An 18755-nucleotide genomic window follows, 5' to 3' on the forward strand; every position below is an offset into this window, starting at 1 on the left:
TGTAAAAATGGCATTACGAATGTGTAACTGCCTTATATTATAATCGTAGGTGGCTCCGTATTTCTGCAAATAAGTCTGCGCCTAGGATGCCATCATAATTGATAAGAAAGTCGTCAGGGATTATGTGGATTGAATGTTTTATTTCCTGGTCGGGTAACAATATAGTAGCTATATTACGTCTAAAATATCCGTCTTATGCCCGGTTACTCCCGAAACAGTGATTTTATTATCGTAAATTAAAGTTTCCCCTTTTAAATTTCGTAATTTAAGTAACGTAATAGCAGATCCGGTATCCACTAATAAATCTGTCAAGGATCGTTTAGTTTCCTTTATTGGTATAGTAACTAAATTTAAACCGGTACAGATTTTCGTGGTCCCATCGGTATAGGACACTCGGTACTCATCCGCTGGGCGAGGAGGTTTAGTCATGGATACTTCTAATAAGTCTTCTTTGTTGTTATTATTATTTCTTGTGTTACTTGGTTTCCACGCACGTGGTGCGATATTAGCAGCTGTAAGTTTTTTTATAAGTGCGTTCATTATTTTGGAACCAACATTCCTCGTCGTTATGTCCCGACTTTCTCCAACGTTTGCAGTATTTTTTGCATGATATTTATGCGAGGTGTGCTGCTCGGTTTAGGTAAGGAATATCGAGTCGAATTTCTGCTTACCCTGCAATCACGCTCATAATGACCGAGTTTGCCACATTTCGAACAATACGGAGTTCGGTCGCTGCGTATGTCTTGATTCCGCTTATGTTTTATGAATGGTCGGCTCGATCCTATTAATCGTTCTTCTGAACTGGCTCCGGCTATGGCTTCGTGCAACGTACGATAGTTTTGTGAGCGAACGAGTAACTTAATGTCGTTATTCAGACCAATCTAATAGTTCTGTAACGCCTGTTTTTGTATAGTTTCTAAGATGACATGTTTTTTTCCGTAGTGTGTCTTTGTCCATTTATCATGGATTCGTAAGCTGCATTGCAAGTTTATCGGTACGTATCCGTACTCCTTGCGCACTTTCGCCTACTCGTTGCTTCAAGGAATTAAATTCAATTTGTAAATGTGTCGTACTTTTCCTAGTAGAATAACATGTCTCTAATTCTTGTTTCAATTGCTTGAAATTTTGAATATCCCTAGTATCGAAATCTATCATAGCCTTGCCTTTCAGTTTAGTACATAATATTGCTTCGAGTAACATAGGTTCTTCCCTCGGATTAATATTATTCATAAATAAGAACTTGCATTTAGAAATTCTTGTAGTTGACTCAGCGAAGTACCATCAAATTCGGGTATTATATTTCGTGCTTCCTTTAGTTGCATATAATTAGAAGTACGCGAGTGGCGGTTTCGTACATCGTTGGTTGTTCGTCCATACTCACGTTCATAGGACCGTGACTTATCCGGTGATTATAGTGACTTTCCGCGAGTGCATGGATTTGTTCATTCATGTGACACATTTGTTGCCGCATCTGAGTTACAACATCCAAGAGTATTTGTTCGCGTTGGATGTCGTAATCTCTACCCACGGTTGCTGCAGGAATTTGCTCATCTGCATTGTTTACCTTGCGACCCGGAGTTGGTTTATTTCATCATTGATAGCTGACTCAGTTACATTAGTCGGAGGAGATGCATATTGTATGGTTCCGAGATATTAGAAGGATAAGCTACTAAAGCTTGACTATCTTCCCCGGATGCGCGCCTGTCTATCCGCGTATCTAGCCGGACAGGGAATAAGCTATCATCTAATTCGTTAAAGGGAGATTCGCGCTGCATTACCACATGCTCGTGAGTTTCGGAAGAATCGCTATCATCGTACCGTGATTCTAAAGTTCTACGAATATTATCAGCGATGTCGCGAGTCGCGGCCTCGATTACACGCAACGAATTCAAGCGAGTATTTAATGAGCGATCGCTGAAAGACCGGAACGGTGCTAGTCTAATATTTGGTAGTCGTCCCTCAGACATTCAAATTTGCAATAGGAGTCCTTGGCTGACTTACAATATTGCTGTTATATACATATCTGCTTGGTGCTGTCTTCCCTTAGCGGTGCAGTCCGTATCCGTCAACCCGTTGAGCTGAAACAACTCGAGGTGTACGCTCCTTTTCAGACCTTGCTGGTTCCGTGATTGTTCCGGAGAATGCCGGTGAGCTCTCGTGTACTGCCTGACGTGGTGTGGGAGCCTCGGCTGCAGCTTATCGGGCTCCTGAGGTTCCTCTTCTTTTGCCAATCCTTACGGTATTGGTATGACCTGGATGGTGTCTGTATCTCCGCGATGCTGACCAATATGCAAGTTGTTGAGCGATCCCACCGCTGTCACCAAATTTGTCGTGGCCTTCGCGCCTGATGCACTAAGACCGGTTAGGTTTCGGGTTCGTTCGTGGTCTTAGGGATTGGGATCCCGAGCTTCGCTGGTCCAGGCGAGATAGAAGTAGTCGGTCGTACAAAAGAAGGTGGTGTTTATTTGTTCCTCCTTACACTTGCGCTTACGTACTAGCGTGGAATGACGGACCCAGATTTTATATGTAACTAACGAGACGCTCAGTTCTCGGTTCAATCTTCTATCTCCCCTTCTTTTTCGGCTCCAGTCTTATATATCCTGGTGCCTTTGGTATGACTGACACAATAACCTACTTTCGTGATCTCAGTCAGCAAAGTTGCAAGTTTATGTATTATATATACTTTATGGTGTCAGCACTCTAACCGAATTGTGTAAGACGTGCTTACTAACTGCAGCATAAGGTGGAATAATTAGGACGCGGTTTACAACACAAGGCCGACGGATTATGGAACACGGTGTCCTGCAGGGGTCGGTGTTGGGACCTCTGCTATGGGACATTGCGTTCGGCAGGGTGTTGCGTTCGCCCCTCCTCCCTGGTTGCCACGTTATCTGCTATGCAGATGACACTCTAGTGGTAGCCGGGAGGATGCCCGCGTCCATGCGGAGGTGGCTTTGGCGACGGTGGGCACCATAAGTAGCCCGGGTCTGTAGGTGGCGCCCTAAAAAACGGAGGCCGTCTTCTTTCACGACGGCAGCCGTGGGGCGCCACCGGAGGCCCAGGTCATGGTGGACGGAGTCCGCGTCCACGTCGGGCCCAAGATAAAATATCTGAGCCTGACGTTGGACGGCCGATGGGACTTCAGGGCCCATTTCAGGGACCTGGCTCCCCGGGTGAGGAAAGCGGGTCTGGCATTAGCCAAACTTATGCAGACCCAGGGGGCCCGGGCTGACACGCGCGCCGCCTGTACGGAGTTCTCTCGATCGCCCTCTATGGGGCCTATATGGGCGCCCAGCTAATGGCCACCACTCGAGGCAAAAGCCTCATGCGACAGGCGCTAAGGGCTGTGGTTATGAGGGCGATTCGGGGGTTCCATTCTATGTCGTACATGGCGGCGACGACCCTGGCCGGTTTCCTCCGTGGAGCTTCTAACGGACGAGAGAAGCGTCCTGTATTGGAGGATACGAGTGCTCCGCGAGAGGGGACGGATTATCGGCCAGGGATCTAACGCCCTGAAGTCCCAGTCCGTACTCTCGAGCGATAGGCGGATGCGATGTTCGCGCCGTGGGAGTTTGGGCGACTGACGTCAGAGGCTGTCCGCCCCTGCCTGGTGGAGTTGTAGCAGGAGGGGCGCGGACTCACTTATCATCNTTTCAAGGAAAATGATCTAAATAAAAAGTTGTAGGAATTTAAGCGAGCTAACGTTATGATGACCCTAACTTTGACCTTGACCTCTACTTTCAAGGTTATTTGAAGGTCAATTTGCATTTTTTAAATAATAACCTTTATTCTTTATTACATTATTTTTTTCTACTAGTTAATTGAACAACTTTTGTCTAAAATAATTTTTTATTTGCCTAATATTTCTTGAAATATTTGTGGAAAACTTGATTTTCAATATTTAACTTACGATATCTCGCTAACTATTTGTTGGAAGAAAACATGGTGCTAGACTTTCTTGCTTTATTTAATCTCAAAAATATATTGTTACACTAGCGCCCTGACTTTTGTTAACTTACTGACTTTTGGAAATTTCAAAATCATCAAAACAAGAATCGCAGCAATATTGTAACAATATATTCTGAGACTAAATAAAGCAAGAAAGTCTAGTATCACTTTTTCTTCCGACAAATAATCAGCGAGATATCGTAAGTTAAATATTGAAAAAGTTACCAAGTTTTCCACAAATATCTAAAAAATATTAGGCAAATAAAAAACGTTTTCGACAAAAGTTGTTCAACTAATTGGTAGAAAGAAACAGTGTAATTAAAAATAGGGGTTCCCACTTAAATTTTACAAGTTGACCTCCAAATGACCTAGAATGTCATGCCTAAGGTCAAATTCAAGGTCACCATCATCAACGTCCGTTACTCGATTTCCTACAACTTTTGTATTTAAAGTTTTTCATGAAAATTTGATCCTGCAAAGTTATCCGTGGGTCCGGTATTTTTGAGACAGGGTCTATATATATACGAGGGTGGTCCGATAAGTACTTAGCCTACAAAAGAAAAACGAAAATTTTGGAAAAGTGGCGATTTATTTCTCAACATAGTCTCCTTTTAGCTCGATACACTTGACCCAGCGATGCTCCAACTTCTTTAACCCGTCTGAAAAATACGTTTTCTCGAGGTCTGCAAAGTAGGCTTCCGTGGCGGCGATAACCTCCTCATTCGACTCAAATTTCTGCCCGGCGAGTGACTTTTTCAAGTTTGGAAACAAAAAGAAGTCGCACGGGGCCAAATCTGGAGAATACGGTGGATGGGGCAGCAGTTCGTAGCTCAATTCGACCAATTTGACCGTGGCGAGGGCGGAGGTGTGAGCCGGTGCGTTGTCATGGTGGAAGAGCACTTTTTTCTTCGCCAAATGGGGCCGTTTTTTCTGCAATTCAGCGTCGAATCGGCCCAATAATTCGGCATAGTACAGCCCTGTGACCGTTTTGCCCTTCTCCAGGTAGTCGATGTAGATCACACCTTGTGAATCCCAGAAAACGGTGGCCATCACCTTTCCAGCCGATAGGACAGTCTTCGCCTTCTTCGGAGCACGTTCGCCGAGTGAAGTCCACTGTTTCGACTGTTCCTTGGTCTCTGGTATGTACCAGTGGATCCATGTTTCGTCGACGGTCACGAAACGACGCAGAAACTCCTTCGGATTGCGCTTAAACAGCGTCAAACACTGCTCTGAAGTGGTCTCACGGTTGCGCTTGTTGTCCGGAGTGAGCAAACGCGGCACCCATCGCGCCGACAGCTTTCTCATGCCCAAAATTTCATGCAGGATATGACCCACGCGGTCTTTTGAGATGCCTACTGTCTCAGCTATCTCGCGCACCTTCAATCGGCGGTCTGCCAATACGAGATCGTGGATTTTTGTCATGTTATCCTCCGTGGTAGCCGTTTTCGGGGCACCTGGGCGTGGCTCATCAAAAACCGACGTGCGACCACGTTGAAACTCATTAAACCAATTTTTGACGGTCGCCATCGAAGGAGAAGAGTCACCGTACACAGCATCCAAGCGCTCTTTGATTTCGCTGCGCGATTTCCCTTCCAAAAACAAGAATCGAATCACCGACCGATATTGCTCTTTTTCCATTTTTCTAAAATCCGCGGACACGCCCGCTTCCACACACGGTCAAAACAAAACTACGAGTCCGATTCGGCTGAAATTTCGACAGTAGTCGTCTACGAGAATGTACTACACGATAGTAAATTTCTCTTGCGATAGTGGCGCCATCGGGCGGTGAGGCTTAGTACATATCGGACCGCCCTCGTATATATGTATATATATATATAGGGAGCAACTGGTGAGCTCCCTGGATGAAGACCCGTGGGGGCGCCCGTACAAACGGACGGTCGGAAAAATCCGTCCGTGGGCGCCCCCGCCGACGGAGTCGATGGACCTCCAGGATCTCGAGGGGCTCCTCGACACCCTCTTCCCGAAGGTGGAGGGAAGCGCCCCTCGGATCCCAGCCCCTGAGGGAGGGGATTGGAGTGATGACCTGGAGGTTGATCCAGAGGAGCTCGCCAGGGCCAGGAAGAAGCTGGGGACCAAGGGTAAAGCCCCTGGTCCCGACGGCATTCCTGGCCGTGTCTGAGCTCTCGCCCTCGGCGAAGGGAGCATGGCCGCGGCTACGAGGGATGTTCTCAACGGGTGCCTGAGGGAGGGGGTTTTCCCCCAGGAGTGGAGGAGGACCAAGCTGGTCCTCCTCCCGAAGGCGAGCAAAATACCCGACGGACCGCCGGCCTACAGGCCGATTTGCCTGCTGGACGAGGCGGGCAAGATGCTGGAGCGCATCGTCGCGGACCGCCTCGTCCGGCATCTGTCTTCAGAGAGGTCGGACCTCCACGACAGGCAATACGGGTTCAGACCCGGACGGTCAACGCTGGTCGCCATGCAGCACGTCCGGGACCTGACCCATGCTGTCGTGGAAGAGGGGAGTGGGGTGTTGTTGGCGGTATCACTTGATATAACTAACGTCTTCAACACCCTGCCATGGCCGGAGATCGGGCGGGCAATTGAGTACCATTGGGTGCCTATCTCGGGCGTATCCTCGCGGCCTACTTTGAGGACAGGGACCTCGCCTACCCGGTGCAGGGCGGGGTCCAAGTGTCGTGGCCTTCGCGCCTGATGCACTAAGGCCGGTTAGGTTTCGGGTTCGTTCGTGGTCTTAGGGATTGGGATCCCGAGCTTCGCTGGTCCAGGCGAGATAGAAGTAGTCGGTCGTACAAAAGAAGGTGGTGTTTATTTGTTCCTCCTTACACTTGCGCTTACGTACTAGCGTGGAATAACGGACTCGGATTTTATACGTAACTAACGAGACGCTCAGTTCTCGGTTCAATCTTCTATATCCCCTTCTTTTTCGGCTCCAGTCTTATATATCCTGGTTCCTTTGATATGACTGACACAATAACCTACTTTCGTGATCTCAGTCAGCAGAGTTGCAAGTTTATGTATTACACATACTTTATGGTGTCAGCACTCTAACCGAATTGTGTAAGGCGTGCTTACTAACTAACTGCAGCGTAAGGTGGAATAAATAGGACGCGGTTACAACACCCTCCCCCTATTGGGAAAAGAAAACGGAGGCACGACGTTTTCGCATTAAATAACTACAATAATTATACAAATAGATACAATTATGTGTTCCCGGTAACAGTTTTTTTTTTTATACAATCGTGTCATGTTAATGCTAGATCACCTTTTTTTTCATGTCGATGGGTTACTGCGTTTGCGTTTTCTTAGTTGGTTAATGACCCATATGGTGGAGATTGTTATTATTAAAATAATTATGCAGCTCATCGTAGGGAAAATGATGTAGCTGTGCGTAAATAATGGGTTTTGTCTGTTTTCTAAATTTAGACTTATATCTTCTAATTTGGTACTTAATTTTAATAATTCGTCAGGATGTGGAATTTTCTTTAGATTTAATTGTGGTATTTTGTTCTTGTATTCCTCTAATAGTGATTTGGTTCCTAGAAAGGTTACATTGTAATCAGGTAAATATGCTGGTATTGTGTTTTCCTTTATCGTACCAGGGGCAGCTAGAGTTATGTCGTCAATTGTGAACTTACATTCCTGGTGTGCTTTTATCAATCCTGATCTTATAAGTTTGGCTAATTTTTTTATTTTTGGGCAAGATATAGAAAGTGTTTTTTCGCAGGGTATCGAGTATAACCATGAACGTGAATATTTCGAAGGAATAATGATCGTATAATTAGTGCTAATATATGTTGTGCTATGATTTTGTACGAATGGTCGTGATCGCGCGTATATTTGTATTTCGTACGGTGATTCGGAATTTATTTGATATACCGGATTATTTTGTTCACTTACTTATGTGGTTTGGGATTGTGCACATTTATTTAGATCTTGTTCAGTTATCATATATGTATGTTCGTCCTTGTCGATTGCTATCGTGAAGTAATTAATATCGGCTAAAGCGAAAATATTGCTATGGTCGAGTATAGGTATTAGGGTTACATGTAATATGTCATAAGCGGGGTAGGTGACTAGTGAAATACGTAAAATAGTGAAAAGGTATCCGTTCTTATAATAACCACTTACAGTTATCAGTTTTTCCATTTCTAACCAATTTCCTATATCTATTGCAAAGGGAAAATATGTCCTTTGTGGTAGTTTGAGCGAGGTTTCCTTAAGTTTAGCTATTACATCGGCAACGGGTGTTAAGTGTGGGTGCAATACTCCATGTCTTAAATGTAGTAAATATTCTATCACGTTTTCTACGTCTCGCATTAAATAATATTTATGTCAGCAATAATCATATTTATGTTGGCGAAATGTTCGTCTAGTTCGTCTCGTACTAGTTCTTGACGCTGTTCTAATTGAATTTTGTGCATGTGGTTTGCTAAAATTTCTTCGTTATGACTTAAGGTAGTCTCTAGATTTCCTAGGTGAGCTATAGTGGCGTTCAAGATTTCGGTTTGGTGTTTTTGAGAATGTTGTAGAATCTGTTGGTTATTACTCAGTAAATGCATCTGTTCGGTAATGATTTTTTCGTCATTCGCACCCATTGTTCCAAATAGTATTTTTGCTATGGATCCTATTCCGTCTATCATTCCACGTCGCAGATTAACCTGTGGTTCATATATTAGATCGATGCTTTTTAGTAAGTTCGTTACCCATTCGATGTCTTTTTCTATAACGATGTACAGGTTGTAACAAAGGGTTCTCATAGTATTTCCTATATTCGGCTTGCTGCATATTTTTCTTGTCTGGTTGGCGTATTCTTGAAGTCTGCTCACTCTAGTGTTCAGAGAGTGTATCTCCAACTTGATCACTAATTTCCATATTGATGTGGTTTTGTACAAAAGCCCAATTTTTTCGAAGTAGATTCCGGGATTATGTTGAAATTCCTGTATCTCGTATGCTGGGTCGAAACTGCGTTCTGTAGCAGTTAGCTTTGTCGTCCCAAGGATTAATGCCCTATAGTTTGACAAAAAGAGGTGTTTTGGAATTTCCTTTTGCTCTCGTGTTTTATGTTAGTGATCAATGAAAAGTTTTAATCTATTCACATGGGTGCGTATTATTTGTTCATCAGCCTCTGAAATGTAGCGAGTGCGTTTTTCAAGCCGAAGGGCATTCGAGTAAATTCATAATGCCCGTAAGGTGTGGAGAAAGCTGTCTTACTCTTGTCTTGCTCAGCCATGGGGATTTGATGATATCCCGATGCGAGGTCCAATGTCGTAAAATATTTGGAGTTGCCTAGTTGATCCAATATATCCGTTATATTAGGTAGAGGAAAGGAATCTCCAATAGTAAGGTCGTTCAGTTTTCGGAAGTCTACGACTACTCGCAATTTCTGTTCTGCGGTTGCGCCATTTTTCTTCGGCACTACTAATAAGGGTGCATTCCATTGACTGTTACTTGGACGTATAATACCGTTATGCAGCATTTCTTTTATTTGTCGATTTACCTCTAGTTTGTGTTTTTCAGGTAATCGGTAAGGTCGAACGTTAACAGGTGCAGTATCAATACGAGTAGTTATTTCATGTTCCACTCGGTCCGTGCAGGTCAGAGATTCTCTTTCTAAGTGGAAAATATCGCGAAATTCTTCACAGATATATTCTATAGTCCTTTGTTCTTCGGAGTTCAGATGTGTTAAACGTAATAGTTTCTTTATTCTTTTCGCGCGCGGTTGTAATATCCCACTTGACTTATGTTGCCGACTTTCAGGATTTGTAATAACATCGGATGCTTCTATTTTTTCAATGGTTACGCACGGTGTCGGATTCTCTATTGCTTTTTCGGTTAAGTTGATGACACTGATTAGGACAGGTATTTTCATGTGGTTTTACTAAGCAGTTTCCAATAAATACGCCTGGTAATGCTTCTCATACTGTACTATTTCTGTACTATTTCTGTGATATTATGGCTAGTGTAAGCTTGTATAATTGTTTCACTCCGTGGTGATAAAATAATCTTATTACACGGATATAGTGTAAAAATGGCATTACGAATGTGTAACTGCCTTATATTATAATCGTAGGTGGCTCCGTATTTCTGCAATAAGTCTGCGCCTAGGATGCCATCATAATTGATAAGAAAGTCGTCAGGGATTATGTGGATTGAATGTTTTATTTCCTGGTCGGGTAACAATATAGTAGCTATAATTACGTCTAAAATATCCGTCTTATGCCCGGTTACTCCCGAAACAGTGATTTTATTATCGTAAATTAAAGTTTCCCCTTTTAAATTTCGTAATTTAAGTAACGTAATAGCAGATCCGGTATCCACTAATAAATCTGTCAAGGATCGTTTAGTTTCCTTTATTGGTATAGTAACTAAATTTAAACCGGTACAGATTTTCGTGGTCCCATCGGTATAGGACACTCGGTACTCATCCGCTGGGCGAGGAGGTTTAGTCATGGATACTTCTAATAAGTCTTCTTTGTTGTTATTATTATTTCTTGTGTTACTTGGTTTCCACGCACGTGGTGCGATATTAGCAGCTGTAAGTTTTTTTATAAGTGCGTTCATTATTTTGGAACCAACATTCCTCGTCGTTATGTCCCGACTTTCTCCAACGTTTGCAGTATTTTTGCATGATATTTATGCGAGGTGTGCTGCTCGGTTTAGGTAAGGAATATCGAGTCGAATTTCTGCTTACCCTGCAATCACGCTCATAATGACCGAGTTTGCCACATTTCGAACAATACGGAGTTCGGTCGCTGCGTATGTCTTGATTCCGCTTATGTTTTATGAATGGTCGGCTCGATCCTATTAATCGTTCTTCTGAACTGGCTCCGGCTATGGCTTCGTGCAACGTACGATAGTTTTGTGAGCGAACGAGTAACTTAATGTCGTTATTCAGACCAATCTAATAGTTCTGTAACGCCTGTTTTTGTATAGTTTCTAAGATGACATGTTTTTTTCCGTAGTGTGTCTTTGTCCATTTATCATGGATTCGTAAAGCTGCATTGCAAGTTTATCGGTACGTAATCCGTACTCTTGCGCACTTTCGCCTACTCGTTGCTTCAAGGAATTAAATTCAATTTGTAAATGTGTCGTACTTTTCCTGGTAGAATAACATGTCTCTAATTCTTGTTTCAATTGCTTGAAATTTTGAATATCCCTAGTATCGAAATCTATCATAGCCTTGCCTTTCAGTTTAGTACATAATATTGCTTCGAGTAACATAGGTTCTTCCTCGGGATTAATATTATTCATAACATAAGAACTTGCATTTAGAAATTCTTGTAGTTGACTCAGCGAAGTACCATCAAATTCGGGTATTATATTTCGTGCTTCCTTTAGTTGCATATAATTAGAAGTACGCGAGTGGCGGTTTCGTACATCGTTGGTTGTTCGTCCATACGTCACGTTCATAGGACCGTGACTTATCCGGTGATTATAGTGACTTTCCGCGAGTGCATGGATTTGTTCATTCATGTGACACATTTGTTGCCGCATCTGAGTTACAACATCCAAGAGTATTTGTTCGCGTTGGATGTCGTAATCTCTACCCACGGTTGCTGCAGGAATTTGCTCATCTGCATTGTTTACTTGCGACCGGAGTTGGTTTATTTCATCATTGATAGCTGACTCAGTTACATTAGTCGGAGGAGATGCATATTGTATGGTTCCGAGATATTAGAAGGATAAGCTACTAAAGCTTGACTATCTTCCCCGGATGCGCGCCTGTCTATCCGCGTATCTAGCCGGACAGGGAATAAGCTATCATCTAATTCGTTAAAGGGAGATTCGCGCTGCATTACCACATGCTCGTGAGTTTCGGAAGAATCGCTATCATCGTACCGTGATTCTAAAGTTCTACGAATATTATCAGCGATGTCGCGAGTCGCGGCCTCGATTACACGCAACGAATTCAAGCGAGTATTTAATGAGCGATCGCTGAAAGACCGGAACGGTGCTAGTCTAATATTTGGTAGTCGTCCCTCAGACATTCAAATTTGCAATAGGAGTCCTTGGCTGACTTACAATATTGCTGTTATATACATATCTGCTTGGTGCTGTCTTCCCTTAGCGGTGCAGTCCGTATCCGTCAACCCGTTGAGCTGAAACAACTCGAGGTGTACGCTCCTTTTCAGACCTTGCTGGTTCCGTGATTGTCCCGGAGAATGCCGGTGAGCTCTCGTGTACTGCCTGACGTGGTGTGGGAGCCTCGGCTGCAGCTTATCGGGCTCCTGAGGTTCCTCTTCTTTTGCCAATCCTTACGGTATTGGTATGACCTGGATGGTGTCTGTATCTCCGCGATGCTGACCAATATGCAAGTTGTTGAGCGATCCCACCGCTGTCACCAAATTTGTCGTGGCCTTCGCGCCTGATGCACTAAGACCGGTTAGGTTTCGGGTTCGTTCGTGGTCTTAGGGATTGGGATCCCGAGCTTCGCTGGTCCAGGCGAGATAGAAGTAGTCGGTCGTACAAAAGAAGGTGGTGTTTATTTGTTCCTCCTTACACTTGCGCTTACGTACTAGCGTGGAATGACGGACCCAGATTTTATATGTAACTAACGAGACGCTCAGTTCTCGGTTCAATCTTCTATCTCCCCTTCTTTTTCGGCTCCAGTCTTATATATCCTGGTGCCTTTGGTATGACTGACACAATAACCTACTTTCGTGATCTCAGTCAGCAAAGTTGCAAGTTTATGTATTATATATACTTTATGGTGTCAGCACTCTAACCGAATTGTGTAAGACGTGCTTACTAACTGCAGCATAAGGTGGAATAATTAGGACGCGGTTTACAACACAAGGCCGACGGATTATGGAACACGGTGTCCTGCAGGGGTCGGTGTTGGGACCTCTGCTATGGGACATTGCGTTCGGCAGGGTGTTGCGTTCGCCCCTCCTCCCTGGTTGCCACGTTATCTGCTATGCAGATGACACTCTAGTGGTAGCCGGGAGGATGCCCGCGTCCATGCGGAGGTGGCTTTGGCGACGGTGGTGGGCACCATAAGTAGCCCGGGTCTGTAGGTGGCGCCCTAAAAAACGGAGGCCGTCTTCTTTCACGACGGCAGCCGTGGGGCGCCACCGGAGGCCCAGGTCATGGTGGACGGAGTCCGCGTCCACGTCGGGCCCAAGATAAAATATCTGAGCCTGACGTTGGACGGCCGATGGGACTTCAGGGCCCATTTCAGGGACCTGGCTCCCCGGGTGAGGAAAGCGGGTCTGGCATTAGCCAAACTTATGCAGACCCAGGGGGCCCGGGCTGACACGCGCGCCGCCTGTACGGAGTTCTCTCGATCGCCCTCTATGGGGCCTATATGGGCGCCCCAGCTAATGGCCACCACTCGAGGCAAAAGCCTCATGCGACAGGCGCTAAGGGCTGTGGTTATGAGGGCGATTCGGGGGTTCCATTCTATGTCGTACATGGCGGCGACGACCCTGGCCGGTTTCCTCCGTGGAGCTTCTAACGGACGAGAGAAGCGTCCTGTATTGGAGGATACGAGTGCTCCGCGAGAGGGGGACGGATTATCGGCCAGGGATCTAACGGCCCTGAAGTCCCAGTCCGTACTCTCGAGCGATAGGCGGATGCGATGTTCGCGCCGTGGGAGTTTGGGCGACTGACGTCAGAGGCTGTCCGCCCCTGCCTGGTGGAGTTCGTAGGCAGGAGGGGGCGCGGACTCACTTATCATCTAGTGCAGGTGTCGTCCGGACATGGTAGTTTCGGACATTACCTGCACCGGATAAAGAAGGAGCCCACCACCGGATGCCACCACTGCCCGGAGCCGGATGACACCGTGCATACGCTCGCAGAATGCGAGGCGTGGAGTCGAGAGCGCGGTCTCCTAGCCCGGGCGGTGGGTTGCAGGGAGCAAGACCTCTCGCTCCCGTGCATTGTACGAGCCATGTGCGGGAGCGAGGAGGTATGGGGAGCGGCGGCCTCTTTTTGCCGCGACGTTATGTCGCGGAAAGAGGCCACCGATTGCGAGCGTCGCCCCGGAAACTGTTGCAGGGGCTCTCCCCAGACATGGGCAGCGGGCCTGAGGAGGCGCTGGCCGAGGAGGAGGCGTCACCGACTCGCCGAAGGCCACTTCCTCGGCCGCCTAGGTCCCGCCATCGGATCCCTCTCTCTTAAGGAAGAGGGGGGGATAAAGAGGAAGGGTGGATGTCCCCTTTCGCCAAGGTGACACCAGAAGGCCAACCGGCGGGGATACCCGCCGGGGACCGCACCTCTCCCATTAATTCCCCGAAAGGGGAAGGGGGTGCGGTACAAGAAGGCGAGGGGCTCTTGGAATAGAGCTCTGGGGCCGGGAGGTTGGGAGGGAATGCGGGAGCAATTCCCCTAACTCCCCTCCTCACGGTCCGACAGGTAGACATCCCGCAGCGGTTTTAGTCGGTAAGAGTCCGACATAACCCCCGCCCCTCCCTAAGGGGGCGGGGGTATCCATGATGGATTTCCCCTGCGTGAACAAAAAAAAAGAGGGACCCTAACAGAAAGATTCCTTCCTGCAGGCATCGTGGTCACTGTAAGTGAGGTGACGGCAAGCCAGGCGACTGCCAGCTGGGCGGTCGCCACGGATACAGCCACCACCAGCAGGGCTGTTGCTGGTGAGGGGGGGGCAACCAGCTCTGTGCTGGGTAAAAGAAAAAAGGAAGAGAGCGGGGACTCCACTTCGTCGATCAAAAGAGAGGTGAAGGAGATCGTCAAGGGGCAGATCCGGGAAAGGGACCCCAGGGGAAGGAAAGCCACCACCGGGGCTGGTGTAGGCCTTCGACAAAAGAGAGGAAAGGAGGCGATTAGGAAGAAGGTAGTGACACACAGAGATCTGCAGAAGGAGGTGGAGGACCTCCTCAGCAGGGGCATGATTTGAACTTTGAATGACAAACGCCCTGCTGAGGAGGTCTTTAAGGACCCTGCTACAAGGGCATTATTAAAGAAGGCTGGGTCGGCAGAACTGGCCTCGGAGGCTGGCCGTGCACTCGGCGCGGTTCGGCTTGTGGCGCATAGGTCCCTCCGAGGGACCTCCTGGCTACCTCCGAGGCGGTCCTGTCGAACCTTATAGCGAGGATCGCGGCGCGTGATGGGGAGGAGGACATAGCCTCCGAGATGTGGAAAGAGATGTAGGAGCTTAAAGGGGAGCTCAAAGGGGTAAGGGTGCGGAATAGAGAGCTCAAGGAGGAGCTCGGTGCGGTCAAGCTGGCCGCGAATGATGCTGCACCCACATTTGCTATTCTAACCAAGGCCAGAGGAAGGACGTATGCTGAGGCATTGACGGGCAGTGGATCCTCGGCATCGGGAGGAAACGGGACTACCCAGCCGTAAAAGGACGGGATGGCAAAAAAGGAGGAAGGTGGTGAAGCCACCATCCGGGAAGAATCCAGCTCCACGGATGGCATGGAGATGGACACAGGTAGGATTAGATCCGATAATGACAATCTGGACCTGTTTAAAAGAGAGGAGGCAACTGCCCCGATGCCGCCGGCCAACAGGCCGGCGGTACTGGGGCAGGCGAAGGAACTCAATGACGCCCTGGCAATCAGCAGTGTGGATGCTGGAACCAGGAAGTCATACGATCGACTAACGGGAAGGATGGAGAGATGCGTGGACGAGAGGGCGTGCCTTGACCCGACGAGAGAGGCACACCTTCATCTGACGCAGGAGCTGGAATGGCTCACGGGAAGGGGGAAAGAAGTTATAGAGGGTATGTCTAGGGGCTTGACCCTGGGACCGGTGGTGCGGACCAGGGCTCCTGACCCTGTCTCACTCCTGAAAGGGGAGGCTGCTGCCAACCCAGTCTGGGGTGGGGGGAAGGGGGTTAGGTCTGCACCCAAGGTCTCGAGGACTAAGTCCCAGAAAAGGAACACCCGAGGGAAGAGGCAAGAAGAGAAGAGGAGGCAAGCGGCAGCCATTCGAGGGACGGAGGTTGCCACATCGGACCCGGCTAAGCGGAGACAGGGTATCCCCCAGAGTGAGGGGGTTATTCTTTACTCGCATGCGGCTGCCCGGGCAAGAGAAGAGGAGAGGAAGATAGGACCCACAAGGGGGCCCACCAATAAGACCCAGTCTATCCGGGAACCAGCGGAAGGTGAAGGAGAGTGGACGACGGTGAGGAGCCGGAGGGAGAAGGAGAGGATGAAGAAGGAGGAAAGGAGAGGACCTCTTCCTCCCACCAACCCTCCTCCTCAATCCACCGGGAAGAAGAAGGGGGGACAAAAGCTGAGGCCGCCGAGATCGGCCGCTGTCACTCATTTGCCCTGACGGCGAGTACGCCCAGTTTATGGCGGAGGTCAGGCACCGTATCAGGCCGGCGGACCTGAGGATCCCGGGATCCCTGAGGATCCGCCGGGCCCTCACGGGGGCCCTGCTTGTAGAGGTGCCTGGCCTCAATGCCGGGGCACCAGCCGACCGGCTTGCGGATGAGCTCCGCAGGCTGGCGGCTAAAAAGGGCCTCGAGTATCGGGTCCAGAGACCGGTGAGAACCGCAACGTTGCGGCTGACCTGCCTGAACCTGACTATCGGGGCCTAGGAAGTGGCGGAGGTTGTAACCTTCGCTGGGAGGTGCTCGCCCGCAGATATGTCTGTGGGTGAGCTCCAGGTACTTCAGCGAGGGATGGCGACGGTTGTGGTGCGGTGTCCGCAGGCGGCGGCCGCTAAGGTCGCCACTGCGGAACGGCTCCAGGTTGGCTGGACCCAGGCCGGAGTGGTGATGTTGCCCGCTCGCGCATCGCTGCGTTTCAGATGTCTGGAACGCGGCCATGTGCGCGAGCGGTGCAAAAACACCGCTAACCGCAGCCATACTTGTTGTCGCTGTGGTAACCCCGGTCACCGCGCCAAGGAATGCAGGGCGGCCTCAGCTAGGTGCGCGGTGTGCGCCGAGAGGGGGCCCAGCCGACCATAAGGTCGGTGGGACAGCCTGCAAACCCCCGAGGAATCGGGGGTGGAGGGGGAAGAAGAGAACTGTAGAGGAAAGAAAGAGTGGGGAGGAGGCTGGAGCCCCTCCCTCCACCACTCGAAGGGACCCCCCCCAGAAAGGAAGGGGGAGACCAGACCGTTCTCCCCCCAGCGGAGGACCGGGTACAGGAGGGAAGGAGGACGAGACTCTACTCCCTCCCCCATGGAGCTGGAACCGTGGACGGAGGTGGTCCAGGTTATGGTCCACAGGGATCTGGAGCAGGAGGAGCCGCTCCAACAGAGGATCACCAGGAAGAGGGGTCGGCCAAAGAGGACACTGTGGAACAAGCGGATCCGGAGTTGGGAGGAGAGACCGGACCTTTGGAGGTCAAAAAGGTGAGGAGGATGATGTCGGAGAGCTCACCCCCAACAGCCCTAGAAGGAGGGAAGTCGGAGGAAGCGCCCCCTCTAACTTCCCATATTGCGGACCCCTCTTCATACTCCCCAGAGGAGGAGGACACGTAGGCAGGGACTCCCTGTGTCTCCGCGAAGGCACCCGTTGATGCAGAGGTCACCATGGCCGAGATCCCCCAGGGTGGAGCTGGTGCGACGCCAGTGTCGCTGGAGGCTTTAACCGAGGGAGCAGAGGTGGACAGCCTGGAGGAGGTGCCGAAAGCGTAGCTTTCACCCCCCTCCTCCGGGTGTTCCAAGCCAACCTTGGCGTTAGCGCCCGGGCCCAGGACCTGTTGATGATTGACAGAGACTGAAGGAACTGGGCGCCGGCCTAGGGTTGGTCACCGAGCCGCACTTCATCTCGGTGAACAATACCGCGTGGATCAGGAGCCGGGGCGGCTCGGAGACCATGGTGTCAACCCCTTACCGTGCTCACCTCCCTGCCAACTTAGGAGGAAGGGGACCTGGTACGTGGCAGTCGATTGGGGACCCGTTACTGTGGTGGGGATATATCTTCCCCACCGCAGGAACAAGGCTGGTCTCGGTGAACTGCCCTACGTTATGGGGATACTTGACGAGGTCAGGGATGTGGTTCATCAGTGCCAGCCCCGACCCGTCGTGGTTGCCGGGGACTTCAACGCTCACTCCGTGGAGTGGGGTTGCGATCCCCGGCAGGGGGATCCCCGGAGGGGCGACGCCGTGATCGGCTGGGCGGCGGGACTCGGCCTCCTGTTGATGAACAGGGGGTCGGCCAGTGCCTTTGTACGGCCGAACGGAGAGTCGATCATTGATCTGACCTGGGCCTCCCCGTCGGCCGACCGGATTTTCCGGGAGTGGGCAGTGGTGACCGAGGGCGAGACGTTATCTGATCACAGATACATAGTCTGGCCCCTCGGTCCCGCCGACCCTCCGCAAGTACTGGACCGCCGCCCGGGGGAGGGAGGCGAGACTCCCTTCCCCGCAGATGGGCCCTCAGTTGGCTGAATGCGGACATGTTCCAGGTGGCCTCGTGGCTACTTGGCACTTGGACGAGGTGCCAGGTGAGTGGGACACTAGCCCCCAGGAGGGGACTAGGCAGTTGGTGGGCATCATGACGGCGGTGTGCGATGTCGCGATGCCTCGGTCCCAGCCCCATCGGCGCTGGGCTGTCTACTGGTGGACGAGGTGGGGTTGTTTCCACCCTTAAAACCGTTTTTGGGCACCAACGAAAAATTGTTTTGTTATTAGGTATATCTGCTCTACAATTATGCAGAGTTTCAGATTTTTTTGAATTTCTGCGTTGCCGAATGTCCCTTGTAAGTGCTCTTTTCGGCCGGATTTCAAGCGGTGACACCCACCGTTCCCCTTCCACCGCTCCGCGCTCAGCGGCCGTGGCGACGATCGCGGATCGCTCAGGCCCGTCGCTACGTAAGATGTCAGCTGGAGTGTACCCTCGTGTTTTATTATAATTATAATTTTTTCCTCCCTTAGTAATCGCTTTAAAATATATATGT

This window comes from Harpegnathos saltator, unplaced genomic scaffold, assembly GCF_003227715.2.
Source record: "Harpegnathos saltator strain DR-91 unplaced genomic scaffold, Hsal_v8.6 scaffold8, whole genome shotgun sequence".
Lineage (NCBI taxonomy): Eukaryota > Metazoa > Arthropoda > Insecta > Hymenoptera > Formicidae > Harpegnathos > Harpegnathos saltator.